This window comes from Balaenoptera physalus (assembly GCF_965194825.1).
Source record: "Balaenoptera physalus genome assembly, chromosome: 6".
In the NCBI taxonomy this organism is placed as follows: domain Eukaryota; kingdom Metazoa; phylum Chordata; class Mammalia; order Artiodactyla; family Balaenopteridae; genus Balaenoptera; species Balaenoptera physalus.
The window spans coordinates 82,526,572-82,552,724 of record NC_138885.1 but is presented as its reverse complement, the minus strand read 5'-3'; the positions used below and the strand labels follow the sequence as shown (position 1 = coordinate 82,552,724).

At 40.6% G+C, this 26,153-nt stretch overlaps 1 protein-coding gene and 1 long non-coding RNA gene across 12 annotated transcripts in view; one reads left to right on the top strand and one right to left on the bottom strand.

Annotated features, from left to right (window-relative positions):
• LOC309663385 (uncharacterized protein) overlaps positions 1-26,153 on the top strand; it is a 349,815-nt gene that overhangs the window by 176,372 nt on the left and 147,290 nt on the right. Inside the window, exon 3 of one of the 11 annotated variants that reach the window (XM_082467383.1) lies at positions 2,026-9,278. The exons of the other annotated variants lie outside the window; for them this stretch is intronic. The gene's annotated coding sequence lies outside the window, so the exon portion shown is untranslated. Of the gene's footprint in view, positions 1-2,025; positions 9,279-26,153 lie in introns of those variants that run through there. 11 annotated transcript variants of the gene reach the window in all.
• On the bottom strand, positions 9,383-26,141 carry LOC309663451. The gene is made up of 2 exons (XR_014265287.1): positions 14,083-26,141; positions 9,383-9,710 (listed from the first exon to the last, which is right to left on the bottom strand). It is a non-coding gene; the product is annotated as an uncharacterized lncRNA (long non-coding RNA).

Here is a 26,153-nt window from a genome sequence, read left to right as displayed (position 1 = left end):
CCTGTCAAACTCAATGAATCTAAGCTGATAGCTAAGGAGTTCAAAGATGGATAGGGCCACTGGTAGAGAGGCAAACCCTCTCCCCTCTTCTTATCTTTCATCACCCAGTACACATAAGCACACATACTACATAAAATGCAAAAAACATCCTTAACTCATAAGTCCACCATGCAAATTACCATTGGCCTTTGGGAATTTTTAACCCTTTTAAAGAAGTCTTTGGTCATGTAGGTATACAATAGAAACCATTGGCTTTCTGAAGTGGTGTCAGATTAAGACAGATATAAATACAGAGAGGGTATATGTACATTTAACTTATGCAACTTTAGGTATACATGAGAGAGGGAAAGAAAGAAAGAACAATTTACAGAGTGAGAATGATTCTGCTCTCCATTCTACTCCATATGCTTAGGCACTGAAGTGATCATCATATGAGAAATGGCTTTCATTCCATCCTCGAGATCCTCATCTTTATGCTCTTGAGATGGTTGCCAGAGCTCTGGTCATTGGGTCTTCATACTTTTAACCAGGAGCAGAGGGAAAAGCAAAGAGAAAAAGTACACCTACCAACTGATTTTGCCCTTCCCCTAAAAAAGATGCTCTCCTAGATGTTCCTCCCAATCACTCTGCTGACTTCTTATTGCCTAGAACGGGATCCCATCACTCTGCTTATATGGGAGATCCAGGGATTTTTGCTGTTTTGTCTTGTTTTTTCAAACTGGGATCATTGCTACCCCAATAAAATAAGGGTTCCTGGAGCAAAAAAGAGAATATCGCAAGGGATAATGAGTAAAAAGCAGTCTCTGTCGTGCACCACTTTTGTTTATTCTCACAGCTAGCTACAACTTAGTCATACCTATATTTGCTTTTGACCCATGAGCAATAGGAAAAAAAGAATTACGCATTCTCTTTCTCACTTTCATGATATACAAAAATGAATAGAATATAAGCAGCTAAATTAATCATAGTCCATTCATATAATGGAATATTATGTAGCCATAGAAATTTGGAGAAAAACCTTTACTAACATATAAAATACTCATTTTATATTAAGCTGAAATAAATAAGCTTCCAAAACAAAATGGGTAGTATAATCCTATTTTGAAAAAAAAAAGTGTTACAAATGTATATGTGTTACAAAGGTGTTTTATACACACACACACATGCACGCACACACATGCATAGGAAAAAAATGACTGAAAATACACACCAAAATCTTGATAGTGATTAGCTTTAGAATGTAGGATAATAAGAAATTTTAATTTTCCAATTAAATTGAAAAAAATTTTAATTTTCCAATTAATTTTCCAGTTAATTTCCCAAGAGCCCATAAAAGGGCTCTTCTGCATTTTCCAGTGTTTTAATAATAAACTTATTACTTTTGTTTTGAGTAAACAAATGCCTTAAACTATATTTTAAAATTATTAGCTCCCTTTCAATTAGAAAATATTCTGAGATAAAACCCAGCTATCTTTTTTGCAGCAAACTAATATGAAGTTTCTGTGTATTCTTTAAGATTGTATTTGTTTGGTTATTTGTCACCAAATCTATTGCAAGGCATTTTTATTTATGAATTATCAAACACAATCCTAAGTCTTTGAAGGAGATAGAAGAATCATGAGATTCAGTAAGAGTTACTGCTGGTTTCCTCTTTCAAAAATTGGCATTCTTCAAATTATCTCATTATTTGTGCAATTAGTGAGCTCCTGGTATACTGTGAAAGGCTATCAAATGCTTTATGAATTTCATTCTGCCCATTGAAGATAACTGATGGTATTAGTTATCTATTGCTGAGGAACAAATTAGCTCAAAACTTAGCAACTTAAAGCAGCAAATATTATCTCTCTATTTCTCTGGTTAGGAATCTGGGTACAGCTTAGCTAATGTCCTCTGGCTCAGGGTTCCCTGTAATCAAGGTGTTGACCAGGGCTGCAATGTAATAAACTATAGTCATTTTGAGGTTCAGCTGGGGAAGATCTGCTTCCAAACTCACACATAATTGTTGGCAGGATTCATTTCCTCCAGGCTGTTGGACTAAGGACCTCAGTTCTTCTCTGGCTGTTGGCTGGAGACCACCCTCAGTTTCTTGCAATGAGGGCCTCCTTATAAGGCCATTCATAACGTGACAACTGGCTTCAAATAGAGTGAGCAAGTGCGAGACCAAGAGAAGGTAAGCAAGATGCAAGCCTTTTGTTGCCTAATCTTGGTGGTGACATCTTATCACTGCTTCTATTCTATTCATGAGAAGCAAATCACTAAGTCCAACCCACACTCATGGGCATGAATACCAGGAGGAAAGACCCTTGGGAGCCATCTCAGAGCTGCCAACCACACTAACCAAAGCATAGTTTTCCAGCATTCTTATTTCAAAGTGGTATGCAAAGTTCTGCTACAAAGATACAGAAACCTGTTCAGCATCTTTGTCAACATATGCCTCTGTATATTGGGGATAGGTGTAGGCTTTTACAAATCAGTGAAAAGAGTTCCAAGCAGAACTAAACTCAAACTTTTAAAACCCACAGCAAGAAAAACCATGTGGTTCTTCCTGGTCTTCAGGGTAGAGCTGCCCACAGGTAGATGTTATTGTATTCTAGATACTGATTCCCTAGTGGAATGGGGTGTGACGGTGTGCCCCAAGATTCCTGCAAATGACAAGCAGAACAACGTCCTTTACTTCCACTCTGTCAAGATGCAAGAATTGCAGTCCAGGAGGTGCTTTACCACCTGGCACCTCCTTCAGCAGGCCACTTAGAGCACACCAACATGGACTCAACATGAATGATGAGGCTATGGTCCTGCTGGGGGAGTATGTGCTCTGGGTACCCAAATTGCAGAGAGGGTGGGGTTGGGGAGCTTGGATGGAGGCTTCTGACCTGTGTAGCTCCTGACCCAACATTAGCCCTAAATCTCTATTTTCATATTTATTCAATGTTCCCATCCATTTGCAGTCAATACGGTTTTTTAGGTTTATCTAAGCTAGCTGCCTGGTAACTACACTACAAAGCATGCATGATAGTAACACACTAAGTGAATTTGTAAATTTTTAATAAAATTCAAAACCATTCATAGTATCACAAGAAATGTCAACATTATACTTGTCAGTGAAGGTAAGGAAGAGCTATTACTCTTTAAATATGTTTTCAACCGCAGTGAATTTTTGAATTGCTATTTTTAAAAGGTTTTACTTTTTCTCTCACCTATTTGTGAACAGTTTCTCATTAATAGCGACTATCAAGAATCAGAAGAGCTCTTCATTGAAGAGCATTGATAAGAATTACATGTAGCCATCTCAGGCATAAATTGCAACAAAAAATGAGTCATGTTTATGGAAGCAAGATCAAATTTATCATTAAAATTTCAAAATATTTTATTTGGAAATTTCAGATAAATTCAAGATCTAATAGCTTCCCTTATACTTTGTATTGTACTTCTTTATCATAATTATGGTATAAATAAAATGTGATAGGTAGTTTTACCAAGTCCAACATAGAGGTCCCCCAATCTCCTCTGGTTTATCCCAATTTTAATATATGCTATGACCTTAAAAAAAGTTTGCTTCTCAGCTTTTTACTTAACATTTTATAATCTGCTCTGTGTTGCTCAGATCTGGAGGTCTGCAAATTACATTTCTCAGGCTCTTTGCCAGTGGCTTCCTGTTAGTATCTGCCAGTGGCAGGCATTGGGAAAGATCAGAAGGTTGGAGCAAGGGAGAAATGTTCTACTTCGAAATTCAACAGCAGCAGCTACTATGGCAGCAGAGGGGCTGTTCAGCTATAGACTCCAGCAGCCAGGCAGCAGCAGAATCTCTTTGTTGATTACAGCCCTAGCCCTTAATTGATTACAGGGACAACTGTGACAATTCCAGTCCCAGAAGTGGCAGCATCCTGAGCTGCCCAGTGGCTGGAACAGGTTCACGGGGTCCAAACAAGAAGAATCAGGAGCTTTCAGATCTCTGTGTATCACATTTTCCTCCTTTTGCTCCTTCAGCCCTTCTGATACTTTGTATTAAATCCCTCATGTTTGAAATACCTATCATGGTTTCCATTTTCCTGACTGAATGCAGAAGAGTATATTGAGTTTTATGTGAAGAGGAATTACTTTTCTATTCTGAAAGGCCCTGACAGCTCCTTGGAAAGGAGGCATGAAGGTTGGGTTAAATCTGGGTCCATGGGGAGTGTTTGAAGACATGTCACTCCAGGTTGTCCCCTTTTTCCTAAAGCATGGAGAGAGGGCACTGAGGATAGGCAGTAGACAAAGAAAGAAGGATAGTAGCAGCAAATGACTTACAAATCTACTGAGTGGACCCTTAAAAGCCACTGGCAAGTCCTGATTATCTGGATGGGGACTTCTCCTTCAAAATTGACCTTGGTGTCAAAAAAATATTCCTGTATTGCTGATCTCTCATAGTTGCAATCTCATCCCTTAGTTACAGTCTATACTTTTCTTTGGTGTTTTCTTACTTGGTATTATTAGCAGCTTTGCATCCCATTGGAAAATTATTACCTCTAAAGAGCATGTTGAATCAATGTATCCAGATGGCCTGAATTACAAATGTCAAATATTATTATTTCCCCAGAATTAGAGAAAAACTTATATATATTGGTGTGACCCTTCTCTTGGCTCACCAGCTATTGAATAAGTGAGGTGCTTTCTTCATTCCTTATTTGATCTAAGATCAACAGAATAAAAGTTCTTAAAATACACACTATAACTCTAGAGAGATATAAAAATCACTTCATTTTTATTTATTTATTACTTTTTTTTGGTTTTGCTTTATTTATTTATTTGTTTGTTTTTGGCTGTGCTGGGTCTTTGTTGCTGTGTGTGGGCTTTCTCTAGTTGCAGTGAGCAGGGGCTACTCTTCGTTGCAGTGTGGTGGCTTCTCTTGTTGTGGAGCACGGGCTCTAGGCGCGTGGGCTTCAGTAGTTGTAGCACACGGGCTTAGTTGCCCCACCAGCATGTGGGATCTTCCCAGACCAGGGATCAAACCTGTGTCCCCTGCACTGGCAGGTGGATTCTTAACCACTGGACCACCAGGGAAGTCCCAAAATCACTTCCTTTTTAGACTCTTTCTGTGTCAACTGATTAGTTGCCTTCCAAGATATTTTGTAGCATTTCCAGAAATGTCAGCTATTGGTTAAGATATCATGTGAATTATATTTCACTCTTAAATTCCTCATATAGGGACTTCCCTGGTGGCGCAGTAGATAGGTCTCCATGCTCCCCTGGCCAGGGAACTAGAACCCACATGCATGCCGCAACTAAGAGTTCTCATGCCTCAGATGGGGAGCCCATGTGCCACAACTAAGGAGCCCGCGAGCTGTGACTAGGGAGCCCACCTGCCGCAACTAATACCCAGCACAAACAAATAAATAAATAAACATTTAAATACTTTTTAAAAAATTCCTCAAATACTTGCAGAAAAGGCAAATATGCCTATATTAATTACCTTCACAACTTAATGTACATTTGGTTGTGTGCAAACAAGGTTTACTGTGCAAGAACACGACAACACAGCAGAGTCAAACTGCAGCCTCATGCTCTGTATCTGCTTCATAATGCCCTGGAGTGATTGTTAGAGAGTATCACAGGTTTTCTCCACTTCCTCTTTGCCTCTACCTCCCCTGGAGCCATGTGAGAATGGAGAAGTGTTCAAGGTAAAGGCTCATTCCTGGAGAACCTGGGTAGGCATAGAATATACCAGCATGGCTGAGAAGAAGAAAGCAATTAATTATATATCCTTTCTGCCCCATTTATTTTGACTTTCATTGAAACGAAATTTCCACAGGGAAAAGTACATTTTGCTTTAAACCCCAAACTGTCCATTCCTAGTAGTGCGCTGGTGACTGGATATGAAACATTATACTCAGAGCTAGCATGTGAACTGCAGCGCTTCTTTACCTCTGTTGCGTGGGGTGTGTGGGATGTATGTGAAATAGCAATTAATGATGCTCAGCTTGCCTTTTGGAGTCACGGTATCTATATGTTTTTAATGGCTTTCAATGTAGTGATTTCCAGTAAGGCTTGTTTGCAGAAGTAGAAAGAGAATCCATTGTAAACACAAAGGTCTCAGTTGATGTTAATCTTAATGCAATCATATTAAAGTTATGCAGGGAAAGTTTACAGAATACTAGCCCAAAGATTTATTGTATAACATCAAACCTCCACCTTCCTGGGCTCTCTTTAATAATTCAAGTTCAAAGATCTTATTTAATCCAAAATTGTATAAATATCCTTTTGCAATATGCTTTCTTTCTGAGACTTACTCTGTGTCATATTCTTAAATTTTGCTTGATGCTAATATACATTTGAACATATTTCCCGAAAATCTTTCTATAGTTATTTTTATGCCACCACCCACCACCTTCCTTTATGTATTTCTTGTACTCCTGTTTTTCTGCTTGGATTGCTCAAGAGTCTGTTGTGACAGCAGAAATGAGCTGAGAACTTCACATACTTAAGGTCACTGCCACTGAAAGTTCTGCATTATCAAACTGGATCTGTCATCACTAGGGAAAAATATTTTGCCTCAACCTGCCTGCAGCCCAGCCCAGACTTTGAAATGTCTTTCTAATCATATAGTATCTCAGAAGGTGTGGTTTGAATGTACAACCATCAAATAATAACAAAAGTCTTCAGGGCCTACCTGAATATGCTGCCTTCTTTAATAAAAATGATTGATTCGCTTTGGAGAATCTCTGGCTAAAGGGGCAGCTAAACTACCAGGACCTTGCCCTGCTCATGAAATTCACCTTTCCCTTGAGAAAGATGACCTTTTTGCATTCTGATCACAAAGAAGTTAGTATTTCCTAGGTTTGCTCATAGCACAACTGAAAAAGTCTTTTGATTCAAGGCAGGGAGATCACAAAGGGGAAACGAAAGGGAGATCAAAGAGGGGAAACGAAACACACAGTCCTGAAAGGAGCTCACACACCTCAGTGTAAGGTGACTTGCTGGGGCATAGGATGAAAATATTAAGATATTCTACATCTATTTTTTTATCTCATCCTTTGAACATCTTGTGTATGTTCTGTGATGTACAGAAAATGTCAGTGTAATGTACATGTATGTAATATATACATTAGTACATGCAGAGTTGAAGATATATGTTCAAATTTGTTTTGCGGTACATAATCCAGAACATTTGGAGACCACTGGTCCAGAGTATACAGCTTATAAACCACGGATGGTTTTCTATCCCATAAAGAATAAAAATTCTTGCTTAAGGATTTCCTTTCGCTTAGTCAAATCTATTGATCCATGTCAAAGGAGAAACGAGGGGGAGGCTTATTATTATTTTTGGAGACACACATCAAAGGGAGGTAGGAGACACAGTAATCTATTTTTGCTGTAGAAGAGAAGAAGACGAAATTTTAATTCTGCCTTGAGAGAGATTGGGAAGGTTTTATGGAAACGGATTCTCAAAAGAAGTTTGGCATTGAAAATGGTAATAGGATCTTGATAAGAGAAGATGAGTAAGGGACTTTTTGAGAGGGAATTAACAGCATAGACAAAGGAAAAAGGAGGTAAAAATACAAGGCTTTTTCAGCGAGCAGTGTGAGGTTCCATATGGCTAACAATTATAGTACAATAAGTGAGAGAGAATCAGACAGGCATGTGGCTGAGGCCAGTTCATGGAGGCCTTGAAAGCCTTGCTAAGCAGTTTAACATTGTTCTGAAATCAATAAGAAAAAAAACTGAAATTGTTATGATTTTAAAAGTAGAAACTCATTTATTCCAAGATTTACATTAGGAAGATGAAGTTGGCAGCACTGTGTATCAGTGTGACTGGGAAAAGAACAGTTAGGGGAACGATTGTCCGGAGGAAAGTATGATGGCCTAAATTATAAAAATAATGGTGGTGAGAATGCAGAGCACACATTCAGGAGATGTTATAGAGATATATTTGGAAGCACTATCAGCCAACTGGATGGGAGAATTTTGATTCTGAGATTATAAGATTAGGGGACTGGAAGAATGGTGGTACCATTGACTGAAATCGAGCTTCAAGTTAGAGTAGTTCTTGGGTTAGCAGTGAGGAGGGGCGTAACTTAGGTTTTCTGAATGATGGAGATTTACATGCAGGAAGTTTGGGGGAGTTTGGTGATTTTCTAGGAGGACTAACAGGACTTGGTACATAGTTGTACTCACAGATATAATTAATCACAGTAAAAGGATATAAGGAAAAATTAGCAAAGGGAAAAAGGTACATGGGACAAAGCCTGGAGGAAGTCAGGCACAAGTTTCCAAGAGTCTTCTCCCAGTGGAGTCACACAGGAGTTGTGAGACAACATGCATGCAATGTTGCCTACCAGGGAAGCTCATTAGAGACTCAATGCCCGGGGTTTTATTTGTGGCTGGTCACATAGGTATTCTTGACCTAGCACATACCAAAATTTCAGATTCCCAGAAGGAAAACAGGTGTTTAGCATAAACCACCTCGTTTTTACAAACAGTCTGGGTGCTGTGAGCTGCTCCTTTCAGTTCTGGGAATGGTATAAACCCAAGTTCCCAGATACCAGCCAAGGACCAAACTTCTAAGCAGATGTTTTGAAGGATAGCAGCCTCAGGCTGCTATGCCAGCTCTTTTCTGCACAGGTAGAATATCACCTATGTAGAGGAAAGGGAAGCAGGACTGGGAAGAGAGAAAATTTAAACCATGAAGCAGTTGCATCAAAGGCCTCAGCCAATCCCAAAGATAGCTCTGAAGCTGGGTGACCCTTCAAATCTATCCTAAATCAACCCCAGGGGGCCAGAGTTTCCTACCCCAACACTGACCAGGCATTGTGAGCTTCCTTTAGCTGAGAGCAATTCTTAGAGAAGGAAGGAAGGAAGGGAGGAAGGGAGGGAGGAGGAAGGAAGGAAAAAATTGAGCCCTCTGTAGGCAATCTCCCAGAAAGCTGGGTCAGTGAGTGTTCTGTCCTATGGTCAGCACACACCAGCATCCACCTCAGAGGACATGATGAATTGAGTGCTCTTGGTTGTATAAATGGCACCATTCCTTTTTTACTAATGGGATCCAACCACTTTGAAAATGTTAGCAGTCTAATAGCACAAACTGAGTTCCAGGGGGTCTAAATACAAGCATATAATGGTGTATAGGTATATAAGACAAGCTATAAGCGTATGTAGAACAGAATGTTTCTAAAACATCTTGGCACCTAAGGGCCCTCAGAACAGCCCTGACTTTTCTGTAGAGAATTGTATGAGTAGCTTTACTGATCGGGTACTGACATATGCCTAAATCCTATTACCAAACCCCCATTAGCCACTTAGAGGAATTCTGCATTGGAATGCTTTCCCCAGGACAAAGGAATCTGCTTCACTGGCAGACAGAAGTAGCGTCCTATCCTTTTGTTTAAAAAATAAATTTATTTATTTATTTATTTATTTATTTTTGGCTGCGTTGGGTCTTCGTTGCTGCGTGCGGTCTTTCTCTAGTTGCAGCGAGCAGGGGCTACTCTTCATTGTGGTGTGCAGGTTTCTCATTGCAGTGGCTTCTCTTGTTGCGGAGCATGGGCTCTACGCACGCAGGCTTCAGTAGTTGTGGCTTGTGGGCTCTAGAGCACAGGCTCAGTAGTTGTGGCACATGGGCTTAGTTGCTCCACGGCATGTGGGATCTTCCCAGGCCAGGGCTCGAACCCATGTCCCCTGCATAGGCAGGCGGATTCTCAACCATTGCACCACCAGTGAAGTCCCAGCATCCTATCCTTTAAATGAGAAAGAAAGAACCCAATTTCCAAGTAATTACACTCACAATGATAATCATACATCATTTTGCTTGACATCTTGGTTTTCACATCTCTTTTACAGATTTTAGGTCTTCTGATCTCATGTAAATTTCAGCAGGCAGTGTTACAGTTCTTATAACTGAGGAAATTGAGACTTAGGGTTTACAGGATGAGCCCAACATTCCACTACCAGTAAGTAATAGATGCGGGCCTGAGATCTGATTAGCCTGATCTCCAGCATTCTTTCCACTACCCCACACATCTCTGCATTATCATCAGATCCCTGTCCTAGAAGACAGAACCAGGGTACTGCATGTGCTTTAAAGAAACAGGAAAAGAAATTTTTAATTAAAAAAATTAACATTAAAAAAATTCTACTTTGTTTTATTTGGGGCCAAATTGCCGGAATTGCTAGCAAATGAGAGACTAACAGACATAAACTTAATGAACAAGGAGATTGTGGAGGTCTGCAAAGAGCAAGTCCTGCTTTGGGAATTCAAATATTCTGCTGTATGAGAGAGATTCTGTTGGTTTTGGAAAGACCATGAATCATTTCCTGAAAGAGCAAAATAATGGAAGCTTTTCATTCCAAGTTTCCAAGAAATGTTGTCTAAAAGCAGAAGACACTTGGAACACCACGCCATGTGTAGAGAGGCCTTAGCTGTGTCCTGGCCAGGATTGGACCCTTCCTCTTAAACCCTGGGCAACCATTTAAGAAGCACTGGCAGGGTCTTCTTCCTCCCAAGTGGTCATGCAGTTAAGGGAGAAGATTCATTTCTCTTTGTTCTCACAGGTAATACTGGTTGGGAATGCATTACTTGGATAGTCAATGGGAAGTATCAGAGCCTGGAGATCCAATTTTCAAAATGGTAGTAAGTGTCTTTTTACCAGGGAATTTCCAGTGAAGTCAGCATGTCTGCTGTCTTCCTCACTGATAACCCCACAAGAAACTCAGAAGTGCAAGATTCATGTTTGCATCTGTGAGATTTAAGTGGAGTAGATGCTTGTTAGCACCAATAAGCCGGAAAGCAGTCAGCATTTCCACTGTAAACCTCTCATGTTCCCCCTCAGTCTTTAGCCCTTTGTAAGTCAACCATAAAAATTCACCACAAGTTGAAACTTGAGAATATTTTTTTTAGGCTGGGAACCTTTTTTCTCAAATGATAGAGTGGAGATCACTCTGACCTTTCCCAGTGAGCTGCAGGGAAGGAGAGTGGCTGTGAGATGTACAACACGATAAAGGGTTCTGTCTCCAAGACTGAAGTTGGGTATGAATTGTGTCCTACAGGAACCATCTTTTTGAGTTTCACCCAGAAGACAGAGAAAATTATGGGGATTCTGTAGCTCCCAGAACAATCTTTTTCCCAGAAGCTCTGGAGCTGTGTAGAAGTGGGTAGCAGTTGACAAAGACAGTCTCTGATTTGTTAAAGACAGTCTCCAATTTCTGTCACATTGCCTTTGCTGATAATGAAAAATAGCTTTCTCAGTTTGACTCAAATGATCTATTTGTATTTTTGTGTTATTTTCTTACTGGGGAGGAGCAAAAGCTCAAGCTGTATTGATTACAATTGGCAAGTTAATTGAGCTTCTTAACATTGTTGAGATCTTTCTTGCTTTTTTGAACAAAAGTATAGCAGGATGTAATAGGTGATCATGTGACAAAAAGTCATGTGCTCCATAGGGTCAGTTGTTCAAAGGCAAAAACATAGACTAAAGTGCTCAGATGTGCTCTGTTTATGTAACCATGTTCAGCTGTGTCTTTTTATACTGATAGTTGTCTCCTGTGCCTCAACACACCAAGAAGGTGCCTAAGGAGAGGATGAATGGGACTGGTGGAAGCCTCTCAAGATTTCTACACCAAATACGCCTCTAAGTGGCTGGTAAGGCTTTAAGAGCCTTCTGGCTAAGCTGCTTGCCTGTATCCTTAAAGCTAGGTAGACCATTTGTTTCTCATGGTGATACATATACAAGCTTGATCAGTTGCCTACAAACCAATGAAGTGGAGCTGTATGTTTTCATTGCACCAGATTATGGGGCATTAGAGTCACAAACACTCTGTCCACACATCACAAAACTGAAATGCTTAATTTAATACTATTAAAAAATCACAGGCTTTGATCGTAACACCCTGGTAGTGTATTTGTGAAAGCTGAGTAAAATAGCAACTTTTAATTTGCAACCAGCTTTTGTATAATGACACTAAAGCATTTTACAAATTCACTCATTTCAAGAAAAGCTTGGTACTTAATACATTATAGATTCTTAGAGTTGTAAGGAATCTATTTAGCCTAAAAATGTTGGGATGTTCTTCAAACCCTAATGACTTTCACCACCTGTCCATTTCAGCCAACACACCCAGGGTGACCCTATGCATCGTCTCATCATCTGGAAGTGTCCAACTCAGAAACCTTAAGAGTCCAAATCTTCTCTCAGAAAACAACCTTCAAACATTTCCGCTGGCCCACAGCTGCTTTTTCTTTGTTTTGTTTTTTTTTACCATCTGGCTCATGGCCTTCCATGATATCTGCTACCTTATCAGCACTCCCTGCCTTGCCCTTTACATTCCATGCTGACATGCTTGGAATCCCCACCCCACCCCCGTCCCCCCAAAACAATGTTGTGTCTTGACTAGATGACTTTGCCCATGTGGTCATTCAACTACTCAACGGGTATTTATTGAACTACCTCTCTGTGAGGTTGTTGGCCATTCTGTCTAGAACGTCAGCATCCTCTCCCACCCCGATGGTGCTTCTTCCTTGTAATTCCTACACATCATTTAAGAAACAGTCTTGGAGACACATCCTCTAAGAAACCTCTCCTGACCATCTCCTCCATTCCACTCTTCCCCTGTCATTATGCTAAGTCATGTGCCCCCTAACAATTTGTGCATAACTGCATCAATGAATCAGTCTGTAATGGTTTGTTTCAACTTCCCCCACTAGACTAGCATACTTACCCTTGGGGTGAGTACAAGTCAGTGGTTAGAGTTAGACAACCTATTGTCACACCCTATCTCTACTGCTTATTAGCTGTTAAGATGTTAAGCAACTTCTAAGCCTCAGTTTCCCCATCTGTAAAATTGAGTTACTAATAGGGATTGTATGTAAAGCACTTAGCACAGTAATCCAAAATATTGGGTTGGCCAAAAAGTTCATTCGGGTTTTTCCATAAGATGTTATATGTTGAATAAATAAATGTCATAGGAACACCCTTAGAAGACTCACTAAAAGGAAATTATTTATCCTTTAAACACTTGTAGTGACAAGGAGCTTGTTCCATTGCTAGGTAACTCTAATTATAGTGTAACTCAAACTATATGGCTTGATTCACACTAGTTTTATTGACATAAATTAGCCCCTCACCCCAAGGGTCCCCTGCTATGCTTAAGAATTTTGAGACTCTCTCAGGGTCCCCTGTCGTGTGTTTCAGCAGCCAGTCCCTCAAGTACTCCCATTTTGGCCACTACCTCTGATGTAATTGGCTATTGTGAGATGGTCACTCTTGGGCAAAGCTCTTCTCAGCTAGTGCCCAAGGCTGGGCACTACCAACATCACTGCAGCCTCAGGACAGGAGTCAAGACCCTCCTCTGTACGGCTTTGCCCCACATGTAGCTGTGGACTTTTCTCTTTAATTCTCCCGAGTATATCAGAAGTCAAAATATACGAGATCAAATCTTAGGAAGGCACAGGGACAATGAATGGAAAGGGAACACAGAGAATGAGTCGATTCCCGAGCATAGGCTCAGTCACTCCCCGGAGGAAACTCGCCATTCCTGGGGGCCCACATGCTCCGGGAAGCACCTCAGGGCCTCAGGAGGTGCCCTTCCTGGGAGATCTACTCAGACTGACTCCAGATCCCAGAGTTCTAATTTCCTGCCCCACTGCTGACCTCTTCTGAGGACAGCTGGCAGTGAGCAATTCCAGCCCCTTCAGGGGAAACCCCACCCACATTACACAGTGACTCATCGCCGGTGCATTTCCCCAAAGCTGTATCGTTCAGTCTTGCCTGCTGCCACTTTGTTGTTAATGAAAATAGTAGCTACCAAGTCTGGTGTATCAAGCAATCCTAGTGCACAGGAGAGTCAAACATGAAATGCTTTTACGTTTCTGTAGTCACTGCCTTCAACTCTGCAATGTTCACAATCTCCTAGTTGTGCCCACCCCACCCCACCCCCCAAGAACATCATCTCAGGCAGATCTCTAGGGTTCCCATCACTCTCAGGAATACAAAGCCCATCCAGCCTAATACGATTTAAAACTTCAACCTTGCTTCAATACAATGACCATATCCCCTCTCTCCCAGCCCTGGCCAGTCCCTGCACCAGAGAGACTTAGAGCGCACAGGTGCTTACCAGCTCCTGGGCATTCCTCCTCTCTGTGTGGAGACAAGGAAGAGGGACAGGAGAGACAAACAAGTGTTTCTTATCCGCCTGGGGTGTTGAAGGCCTCTCTGGCCAGTGCTGGCTGGTTGTTGGCTCCCTCTCTGTGGCAGACATCCAAATCTGGCTCCTTTGTTGGTGCTTTTGTGAATTTTCCAGAGGCCTCATAGAAGACCTCCTACTTCACCATCTTCACCATCTGCTCCTACCCTTGGTGATTCACCCCACTGTTTCTTGTTACCAGATCTACTTTCCTGGCAACTAGTTATCTTGGATGGTATGGTATACTGGTGAGACAGCCTCAAGCCTGGCTGCCTTCCACAGCGTCCCTTTGATCCACAATAAAATCCCATATTCGTCACCAAATGCTAAATGTGGGACATGAAGCGGCTGCACTCTACCCCTTCTCTCTGCTCTGCCTTCTCCTTCCAATTGTCTATTCCACTTATTAAATTGGACAGAGGTAAACCAGCCCATCTGTGGTATAAGCAGACACCCAATTGGTGAATGAGGAGGGAGCAGGAAAAGCATCTCATCACAATGCAGCCCCGCAAGGATGCAGATGACTTCCCGGAATTCTCTCCTCCTGATTCCTGTCTAGTTATGTGAACCGGAAGCAGGTGGCAGATATGAAGGCCGGGGAAGCAAAGCAAGTTCACCTACTTCTTCATAAGCCCTGAAAAGAATGTCTGATCCCTGGTCATTTATTATTTATTTTCTGGTCCTTGATACTTTGCTCTCAGTTTTGGATTCCAGTTGCTAATTCTGCAGCAACAGGAAACCTTCCCATGAACATTCCAAGCATTGTATTAGGGCCTTTATATATATGATGTCATGTAAGTCTCAAAAGCCTATATTATTACCTATATTTTATTGGTGAAGAAATAGTAACTCAGAGAGGATAAGTACATTTCTCAAGATCACGCACCTAATAGTGGTAGATCCAGAACTTGCACCCAGTGCATCAGACTCTAAAGCCCTGGTTCTTCTTCCTTTAGGCCAATGGCCCACAATCTCCTGGGAAGATTTTAAACTAAAATACCTGAGCTCACTCCCAGTCGATAATGATTTAATATGCCTGAGGTTGTCCCCAGGCAAAGATAGGGCTGTAAAGCTCCTCAAGTGAATCTAAGATGCACCCAGCATAGAGAACTACTGCTTTAGGTGAAGTTCAGCTTCTTAGCCTTGTCCCACCCACTGCTGTGTTGCACTGATGATGGTTATCTATTCTGCAAGCTTGTCTGCTCTTATAAATCACCACAGTGGGTCTCAAGCATTTTCTTTTTCAGCCCCCTCTTGAACTGCCCACTATTTTCCAGTTGGAGAGAGATCCTAGTTCTCCATTAATTTTGGGAGCATTTGTGATTGGCTTACTCTGAGACCATGGAATAATCGAGTTCTTCCTGACTTGGGTCACCAGCTTTGTTTACTCTCTCAGACTTTCTCTGGTGATCCTTTCAGGCAACTATTCCCCCCTGCCTCTGCTTCTCTGGAAGAGTCTCTCTGAATGTCCTCATTAGTAATAAAACTAACATGCCTAAAGCCCCAAAAGGCCAATTGGCAGTATTCACACCTCCATACTTCCCACAATCATTCTAGACAGTGCTAATCAATCAGGCAATGGATTCATCTGAGCTTAGGTATGGCCTTGACATTCTCCTCAATGCAGTGCCACTCAATGCAGGTGGCCACTACTAACCAACTGGAACTGGCATGGAAAATAAAACCTACCAGGCTTAAACTCACAGTGTAAATGGCTGTAATAATATCCAATGAGGGAAGATCAAGGGCATCATTCTTAATAGCTCAGATCCTATTTTTTTACACCTTCCTTATAAGGGGCCCTCAAAACAGAGAGATAACATGCCTTGTGATAATTAAGTTCAGATGTGATGCAACCAGTGACTGTTTTCCATCACCCAGGTCATTCACTAACCTTGCAATAACACTGACCCTCATATTACTTGATTAAACTTTTTGGACTCTGCTTATAGCATAAAAGTGGGGTTTTGCTCTATGTTAAACTATGGTTTGCCTATTGTTTTTGGCTGAACGTTTGTGTCCCCCACCATATTCATATGTTGAACCCCTAACATCCAAGCAGTGGTATTTGAAAATGGAGTCTTTGAGAGGTAATTAGGTTTAGATGAGGCCATGAGGGTGGGGCCTCTATGATGAGATTAGTGCCCTTAAAAGAAGAGAAGGACAGAGCTCTCTTTCCATGTACATGCACAAGGAAAGGCCATGTGAGCACACAGTGAGACAGTGGAGGTCTGCCACCTAGGAAATGTGCTCTCACCAGACGCAGAATCAGCTGGCACCTTGATCTTGGACTTCCAGCCTCTAGAACTATGAGAAATAAATGTCTGTTGTTTAAGCCATTCAGTCTGTGGTATCTTGTTATAGCCGTCCAAGCTAACTAAGATATTTATGCCCACTTACACAATACTTGAGAATGGGTTAAGACCCAAAAATAAAATTTAACAAATTAAGCGCTGAAGGAAGCTTTTATCCATCCTTTTTGTTCTTTCTCTTTCTACCCATCTCTTTCTAGTCTTATTTTCTTTAACAGAAGAATTGATATTAAATTCTCAATTCTTGTATATTAAGGTTAAGAGGTGAAAAGGGATATTCTCTATTCACAATATATTCAGCTTTAAAAAATATGCATAAGGAAAAAAAACTATGAAATTTAAAAGTCACACCAGCATGCAAGCAGTTGCCTTTTTAGGCTGATGGAGTTAGAATTGATTTCTTTCATCTCTAGTTCCTACATTTTAAAAATATAATGTGGGTCTGTTATTTGATGATGAGAAAATTGATGATTCATGTTTTGATATGTCAGAAGTTTAAATTAATAAAATTAGTATTATCTTTTAAAAGAAGACAGATTAAGTTACTTTTTCATAGATGTTCTCTCCTTGTAGGGTTTTATATAAAATAATCTCTGTGTGATATTGAGACAACAGGAATATTGAATTTCAATTTATAAGGAATGATTAGATTAGTTTACCAGGGTTTCCTTTTTTTTTTTTTTTTTTTTTGGGCTGTGTTGGGTCTTCATTGCTGCACACGCACTTTCTCTAGTTGCAGCTAGTGGGGACTACTCTTCGTTGTGGTGCACAGGCTTACCATTGCAGTGGCTTCTCTTGTTGCAGAGCATGGGCTCTAGGCATGGGCTTCAGTAGTTGCAGCCTGTAGGCTCAGTAGTTGCAGCACGCGGGCTCTAGAGTGCAGGCTCAGTTGTTGTGGTGCATGGGCTTAGTTGCTCCGGGGCATGTGGGATCTTCCCAGACTAGGGCTCGAACCCGTGTCCCCTGCATTGGCAGGCAGATTCTTAACCACTGCACCACCAGGGAAGTCCCTACCAGGGTTTCATTTTGAGGATCCTGAAGATGCTGCTGAAGAGCTTAAAAAATAAGTAAATAAAAAGATTTTCTTTTAAAATAACATGAGTATAAAAGTTGAAGAAACAACTATTTCTCCCAAAATTTTTTCTTGGCTTTACAGTAGGTCAGATCTGGTTTAAATCTTTGCTTGGCCAATATCTGCTATATTTCACCACAGGCAGATTATACCTACTCTGGACTTCTATGTCTCCATTGCTAAAATAATCTCTACCTTGCAAGCCTATTGCACGGTGGAAAAAAATATGTATTTAAAAGCACAAACTGTCTCATATAAAAATGTGCCTGAATATAGTTCATTACAGTTGAGAGTCTTAGATCAAAATCTAATGTTCTTCTAATTTTCTAGCACAGTTCACTGATGAAAAATCCTTTTAGCATGTATCATGAAGAGCTGTCTGCTGTACTTCCTCATCAAATTTATTTATTTATTTTAATTACTTTATTTATTATTTATTTATTTATTTATTGGCTGTGTTCGGTCTTCATTGTTGCGCGTGGGCTTTCTCTAGTTGCAGTGAGTGGGGGCTACTCTTCGTTGTGGTGTGCAGGCTTCTCATTGCGGTGGCTTCTCTTGTTGTGGAGCACGGGCTCTAGGCATGCGGGCTTCAGTAGTGTGGCTTGTGGGCTCAGTAGTTGTGGCTCGCGGGCTCTAGAGCACAGGCTCAGTAGTTGTGGTGCACGGGCTTTGTTGCTCCACGGCATGTGGGATCTTCCCGGACCAGGGATCGAACCCGTGTCCCCTGCATTGGCAGGTGGATTCTTAACCACTGTGCCATCAGGGAGGTCCCATCATCAAATTTTTAAACCATCAGAATTGTACTGAAACATTTCTCAAAGGAATATACAAAATTTAGGTTGCAAAAACACATCATTGAAGGAAATGGCATTTACACATGAAGTTGGTGAACATATCTTTTCTGAGAATCCTAACTTCAGTATAATTAAATCTTTAGTGTAGTAAAGATTGGCTTCTCTATAGTACTAGATGAAACAAGCAAGGAGGCTCTTCCCCATTCTGACTCCACCTCTGAAATGTCCTGGAGAATCTCCTTGCCCAAATTTTACCCAATATTGGCAGTTCCTGCCCAAGCTCTCAGTGACCCCTAGCATTCCCTTTGCTCATGATTTATTATACTTCATACATTAGTCTCTGTCTGATTATTATTATTCTAAAGGTACATTAGAGGACAGTTGAAACCAGAGGATTTCTGGGTTTGTTTTCATCTCTAAGACTTGATGACTTCTTGAGAAATTTGTGGTTGATTGAATAGCTGGAGGAATGGGCAGGTCTCATCTAAACTGGATTATAAGTCCTTGGGAATGTGTTTTCCTATGTACACTTATTGTCATTTTCTGTATTTTTGAAATGAATGGTATTAAATTTAAAGCAAAGAAATGTAAATGAAAATGTCTATTCTGGGACTTCCCTGGTGGTCCAGTGGCTAACACTCCACGTTCCCAATGCAGGGGACCCAGATTCTATCCCTGGTCAGGGAATTAGAGCCCACATGCCACAACTAAGAGGTCACATGCCACAACTAAAAAATCCCACACGCGGCAACTAAGACCCGGTGCAGACAAATAAATAAGTTAATTAAAAAAAAAAAAAGTCTTTTCTGCCATAGTGCAAAAATTGTACTTCTATGGAAAGCTTATGTTATCAAAAATTTTGTCATAAACTTAATTGTTTCCATGTGAGGTGGGGTTAGGATCTAGAGAGTCTCTTATACACAATTCTTATCACTTTCATTGTTATTACAAGCTAAACAAAATTGGTGTAAGAGATCAACGAAAGAAAGCAGAGTGAAATGAGCAGCCAGCCACACAAAGCAGCAATGTATTCCTAGACTATGTGAGCCACAGCATTTTCATTTTTCTTATTTTGGTGCCAGTTCTTGACTGAAATTGTTATAATCAAAGGAAATCTGTGTTAAGCAAAACATGTTTCCTAATCAGTCAATTGTCTTTCAAGCAATTCATGTTAACAAAACTTGCTCTGAGGAAGACATGTCTGTACTTAACACCCATGAGTGGAGTTATTCCACCTCATTCCAATCTTTTAAAAGAACCCAACCCATTCACTGAAGCCCTTCAGAATTCTTGATTTTGACTCTCTGCCCTATTTTTGTTCCACACCTTCACCCTCAGTCTCCCCTCAGGCCCCCATGCTGGCATCCCAATTTTGGATTTAGCATGTCAGAAACCTCTTCAGGACAGAATTCTCAGCTACTACCACCTGGTCTCAACCATCCCAGCCATGGCTAAGAAGAGATGCTTTGTCCCTGAGCACTGGCCCCAGTATGTGAGATCTGCCTGGTTGTGCCCAGTTCTCACCTCCTAGAGGAAGGATGCTGTATAGGGGTGACCAGTAAGTAAGAAACACACAAGCAACCTCAATTCTTTTTTAGCGTATCCTGTGGATACTCATTGATGTGGATGAGCAGAGCAAGACAAGATTCTTGTACCTCTGGGAGGTTTGATATAATCTAGTTTGGAAGAAAAGGTTTGCACTAGACTAAGATTTCTTCTCATCTGGTGATTCCATAACTTATTCTTATCAATGCTTGCAACTACAGAACAGAGTTATTTTGAGCGAGAAGTTGTAGTTTACAGCTCAATTCCTTCAGTGTGAGCAAGCAGTGCTATTTATAGTTATCTCATTTTATTGCTTTAATTTATGTATCTGAAAGAATCTGCTATAATTGTGGGCAATTATCAGGAGGGAAATGTGCTCTCATGCACCTCAGGAGATTTGTTTGTGGCCTATGGTTTTAAATAGCCCATTTATTCCTCAGTGGGTAGAAAATCAATTTTATGGATCTTCAAACATACATAATAACCATCATGAATAATAAAATTAAATATTAAAGTGGCATTATCACTTTATACATTTGCTTTAATGGCTTTTCTTTTTTATATATAAAAGTTACCTATGTTTGTACTATGTACATACTTCCAAGGGTATTTCTAGTATAACACAATACGAAGAAGAGCTTTGACCCACTCTTTGGATTACTAGGAGTAATCAAGACTGGTTAATGGCACTGATGGGAGACACAAGGCCTCAAGCAACAGAGAAGACCCTCTTAGGCATAAGAAATGGAAGAACTGAATTTCTTCTGACCGCAGATGACCTTAAGGAAGCATGATCTGTCTAAGCAAAGTTCACCAGCTCTATCAAGTATTTGATATGTATCTTTCCAATCCAGCTTTCTCACTGACATATAGTTATATTTCTCAACCAAAAGTTGAATGAGAATATCATCTTCTCAAAAACTGGAAGTGCATTTTTGTTGCTTATAGAATAAAGTTAGAAATCCCTAGCTGGCTTCTTTACCCATATTGTTCTTCCAGCAATGCCATATTCTCTAACATTTTAGGCCTTGCTTATGTAATTTCATCTGACCCTAATGTATTGTCCGCCTATCAAAACCCTGCCTCACATTGAAGGATATTAAATGACACCACTCCTAAGAAACCTTTTCTGATCAAAATCAACCCTCCCCAATTAAAATCAACACCCCTCCAACCTATCAAAGTAGTTATTTGATATAGTATATCATGACTAGTTGCTGACATACTTATATCTCCCATTAACGTCTATACTCCTGGATTTCAGATTGTCTCATTTATCTGTGCATATGCCACAAATTCCACATGTATCTCCTATGCATAAGAAGAAGTTATGTAATTGCTATGTGAGCACAATACTGAGAGATGGAATAAACTAGAATATCCCCATCATTGTCCCAGTCCTATCAAGGGGAAACTTGGAATCCAAAGAATCTGATCAAAGCCTGAGCCACCCCTCTTAGGCAGCTGGTATGGTGGCTCATATCTTCAGGCCAGGTCCAGTAAAGAAACAATTGTTCCTTGGCACAAAAAAACAGCAGGTTCCATTTTTTTAAAAAAAGGATAAGAAAAATAGTGGTAACAGGAGAAATATACTTTCTTCAGTGTGAGTTTAGACTATGTTGTCTCAGACAAAAAGTAATGCTTGCACTGGTGAGTTTTGATTACTTGCTGGCTAACCAGTGGGAAAATCTATTGCAGTTCTCATGGTCAGGAGACTGAACTGGGATTACAACAGCCACTTTCACTCTCATTTAGGGGTCTGGATCCTGTCCCTTCCCTCCAGAGCTGACTGAATCAGAATTAGTACCACAAAGAACACCTTGTCAAAGCCTGAGGCTGTCAAGTTTTCAAGATTTAAAATAGTTTCTCTGGACAGAGCTTCCTCTTCCTCATTGGAAAGAATTTCTCCAGAGAGAGGATGGGGCCTTTAATGGGGAGTAGGGGAAGATGAAGGGAAAAAAGACATCAGGATGGACCTACAAATTATATCTTCCCTTTAAAGCCCATGCTGGGAAGGGCCTTTGCTTGGATGGGACAAGGGAATGCCTTGGATAGAGCCACAATCAATGTTTCTTTCACACTTCCCTACTACACTGAGATGTGACACAACCATGGAAAACTACAACAACACACTTCACAGACTTGGACTGAGGCTCCGTTTGATCAGGTACAGACTGGCAGGCCAGGGGGTCAGGCAGAGACAGAGCTGGAGGGGACTTTGCCCCCAAGTGAGTTACTAGGAGTAGTCGTACCTGGTTAATGGCAGTGATAAGGAGACCCACTGTCTCCAGAAACGGAGAACATGATGAAACATAGAGATGGCAACACTGGACTTCCAGGTGATTGTATCCATATGTCAGCAGGGAACATCCTAAAAACCAACAGGAGTGGCCTCACTCTGGTGATGAGTAATAGGGATTCTGATAAGGGAAAATTTCTTTTGGACTCTCATTGTTGGGGGCTTAGTATGGATGAGTAGAGATTTAGAGAACTATAGGTGGACTCTTTGCTGAAATAAATCATTTGCATAGAGAGAGAAGGCAAATAATACATGTGGAGGCCATACTTAAGAGAGCATTAAAGGCTATCTGATCTCCCTTTCCCAGCTGGTGAATGCCAGGGTTTTGCTTCCCAGCTGAGTCAAGTTTGTCAGAGGACCTCATTGGCTGCACTATATGGAGCTAGATCCCAGAGGCACCTTTTGGGAAGAAGCTCAGTCGAAAGCCAAGCAGGTATCCAAACTCACTATTGATAGAATGGGGTAGGGCAATGAGAAGTCTGGTGATAGGGCACAGGATAGGCTTAAAGTGCCAGGTAGAAGGGTCTTCTGAGCCAAAGCACATACTTTGCTTTTTCTAGTGAGCCAGGGGCACTGATATCTGGATAGGGAGAAAACTCTTAATGGTACTGACTGCCCCCCAAAAAATGTTTGCCTAAGGAATTTGGATTTTATGCTATTAGCAATAGAGAATCATGGAAATTTTTTGTAGTGCTATGTTTTGCTTTTCTTTAGCAGGGCAATGAATGAGAAAAGTAGTGCTGAGGGGAATTATTCTGGAAACAATATTCAGAATGAATTGGCGGATAGAAAAAAATAGAGGTTGAGACCGCATGAGATGATAAGGGACTGAACTAAAGGATGACAACGAGACTAGAAAGAAATGGATGTATATATGAGAAGATACAAATGAAGAATCAACAGGACTTGGTATCTGGCTGAATAGAGAAGGAGAATTTTCAAAGATGATTTAAGTTTTGAATCTAAGTGAAAAGGAAAATGTTGGCACCAATCAGGAATAAGAGCAGTTGGCCTTTCCATTGTCTCCCCTTCAAGTTTTCCGTGAGCATATTTTGGTGGAAATAGCTCATTTTAGGGAAGTTAATACAGCTAAAAATATTTGTATCAGGTAATTTGAGCAGAGAAAGAGAAAGAATAAACCTCTTTCCTGATTACAGAATTCTTCCAGCTAGATAGGAAGATAATATAAGCAGAGTCCAACAAAGATATAAATTCAAGCTAATATTCTTTAAATATTGTTCCACATGTGTTTAGTAGGGGTGTAAATAAACTGATATTTTTATTAACAAAAGTTATATGTCTTTTTATGTTAAAAAGAATTGATTTATTACATGACCTGAATGTAGCATACTATTTTCACATTTCATAGTTTTTAAATCATTCCTGCCAATAATATCATTCAAATTTTATTTTGCTGAACCCATTGGAATTTGCTTCACTTGGAAAAGCACACTGTTTCAATTTCAATCAGCTTTCAGTTATAGAATCTTAAAAGTAATCATCTGACACAGAAGACATCCAACACTGTTCTATTTGATTTTTCCATATCATAATCAGAAAAAGAAATTTATTCTGCACGAGAAATGTTTACAGAAACAAGAGAAAAACACATTCATTTAGGGATTTACTCCTGTAGCCGAAAATCAAGACTGGAAAAATTTGGCCAAAAGATCCCACTTTTCTGTGCTTTTTTGTTTGTTTTGGGTCCCTCTCTCTTCAGTTTCCTTTCGCAGGTTTTTGAATAGGAAACTTCTTGGGAGTCTATTAAGGGTTCAAAATTTAGACAATAAAACAAATCACTTGTTCCCAGTAAACAGCACCATGCCTTGCAGTAGTTAGTGTCATAATTTTAGCTGACTGAGACTTCAGGAGACTGTCAGCTAATCTCATGGTTGATATCCAACTTATAATTGCACAGTGCAGTGTGCATTTATGTGTTGCAAGATTCTCACCAGAGATTGCTGTTTGGTATTTCTACTCAAGAACACCAAAGGAGCAAGACAGCCTATTATTCAAGGAGTTACTTAATTAACCAGCATGATATTCCCAATTAATTCCAGTGTGTCCACATGAATTCCTATAGACTGGAGTCCCAAGATGGTCAACAAGCTAGTTACCTTTTAAACCACCTCTGAATTTAAAATAATTTCTGTTGTGGGAAATCATGTAGGATTCAATCATTAAACAGCTAATTTGTTTGTTTCAGAGAACACTGTTGCAAAATCACTTGAAAATGTGGCCATTTTGCTACCTACCAGGCCATCAGTCACTAGCTGGGCTGAAGGTGTACCTTTTCTTCTATTCTATATCAATGTGCTTAGCTTTACATGGATAATACCAATGTCTTCTCCCTGTTGCTAAAAAACCACAGTTATAAGTCAATAAATCTTTTAATCTGTGATATTAGGAAATCCATAAAATTCAGAGGCCAAGAAATTTCCTTTGGAAAACAACGTTCTGGTTTTAGTTTTCCAGGGCTGCCGTAACAACGTACCACAGACTCAGTGGCTTAAAAAACAGAAACTTATTTTCTCACAATTCTAGAGGCTATTAGTCCACCATCAAAGTGTCAGCAGGGTTGGTTCCTTCTGAGGGCTGTGAGGGAGGGACCTGTTCCAGACCTCTCTCCTTGCCTTGTAGATGGGCACCTTCTCTCTAAATCTTCACATTGTCTTTCCTCTGTACACTGTGTCTTCTGTCCTTATTTATATAAGAACAACAGTGATATTAGGTTAAGGTCCACCCATAAGACCTCTTATTTCAATTTAATTACCTCTTTCAAGACCCTATCTCCAAATATGGTTACATTCTGAAGTACTAGGGTTGGGGGGAGTGGTTAAAACTTCAACATATGAATTTTTAGGGGAACATGATTCACCCCATAACATCTGGAGACAAGGTTTTATGGATCTTAAAGGTCTTTAGCCCCTATTGGAGTCAGTGTAGACACTGGCTCTCAGGCAAAGTGAGTCCCAAATGTGTCCCCAAACCACACCAGTACTGCCTGACATGCACCCTGGGCTTGCTTTCTTCTATTTTTTTACTTCAGCTCCAGCTTCATCACATCTGCTCCTCAGAAGGCTGCTGGGAGAAGGCTCACTGTGGCCACCAGCCTGTGAGATCTCCAGAGGCTTTGTCCAGGGTGCAGGGTCTACTCCCACAGCTGCCAGTCCTTGGGGTGCCACAGCCATGCTCCCAGCCACACTTGTCATCTGGGCTCCGGAAGCAGCCCTGCCTGTACTCAGAGTCTCACAAAGTCTTCTTGACTAACTCACTCAGCTCCAGCCTCCAACCCTCACCACACAGAGGACCCCAAATCAGTCCAAGGGATTTGGAGGAGAGACTTCATTCTGCCCTCTCCAGCCTTCTCCCCACTCCACCTCAGCCCATAAAACCTACAAAATGTCCTCATGGTTTCAAGACAGGGACTTTAACTCTGAGGAATGGAAACAAGCAACCTCTGGCTTACAAACATATGTGGGGTGGTGAGGGTGGGCAATGTGGGTGGGTGGGTGGTAAAGTGCTGTGCAGGTGGGGAGAAGGTGTGTAGTGTGTTTGTATGTATAGACAGTATTGGTATTTTAGCACAGAAGTTGATTTTTCAGTCCTAGCTCTCTGAATGATCAGCCTGTCTACAGACATTTACAGATGTGTTAAGATAATCATAGAATCTTAAAGAGTCTTAAGAAATCTCACAGATCATTAAAATATTATCTTTAGAGTTTATGTGAAAAAACTGGGGCACAGAAATATTAAATGTCCAAGATTACATAATAGTTCATAAAAGATTAAATTTTATATGTCTGAATGCTAACATATTGTCTAATGATCTGATACTATGAGCTATAACTGTGTAAAGAGTTTCATATAAGCACTTTGGAGTGTCTGTCCAGTTCATGACATCCCCCTAAAATATTCCCCGCACTCCCTGCTCCCCCCCTCCCCACCTAAAGTAGATGAATCTCCACTCTCTTTTCCAC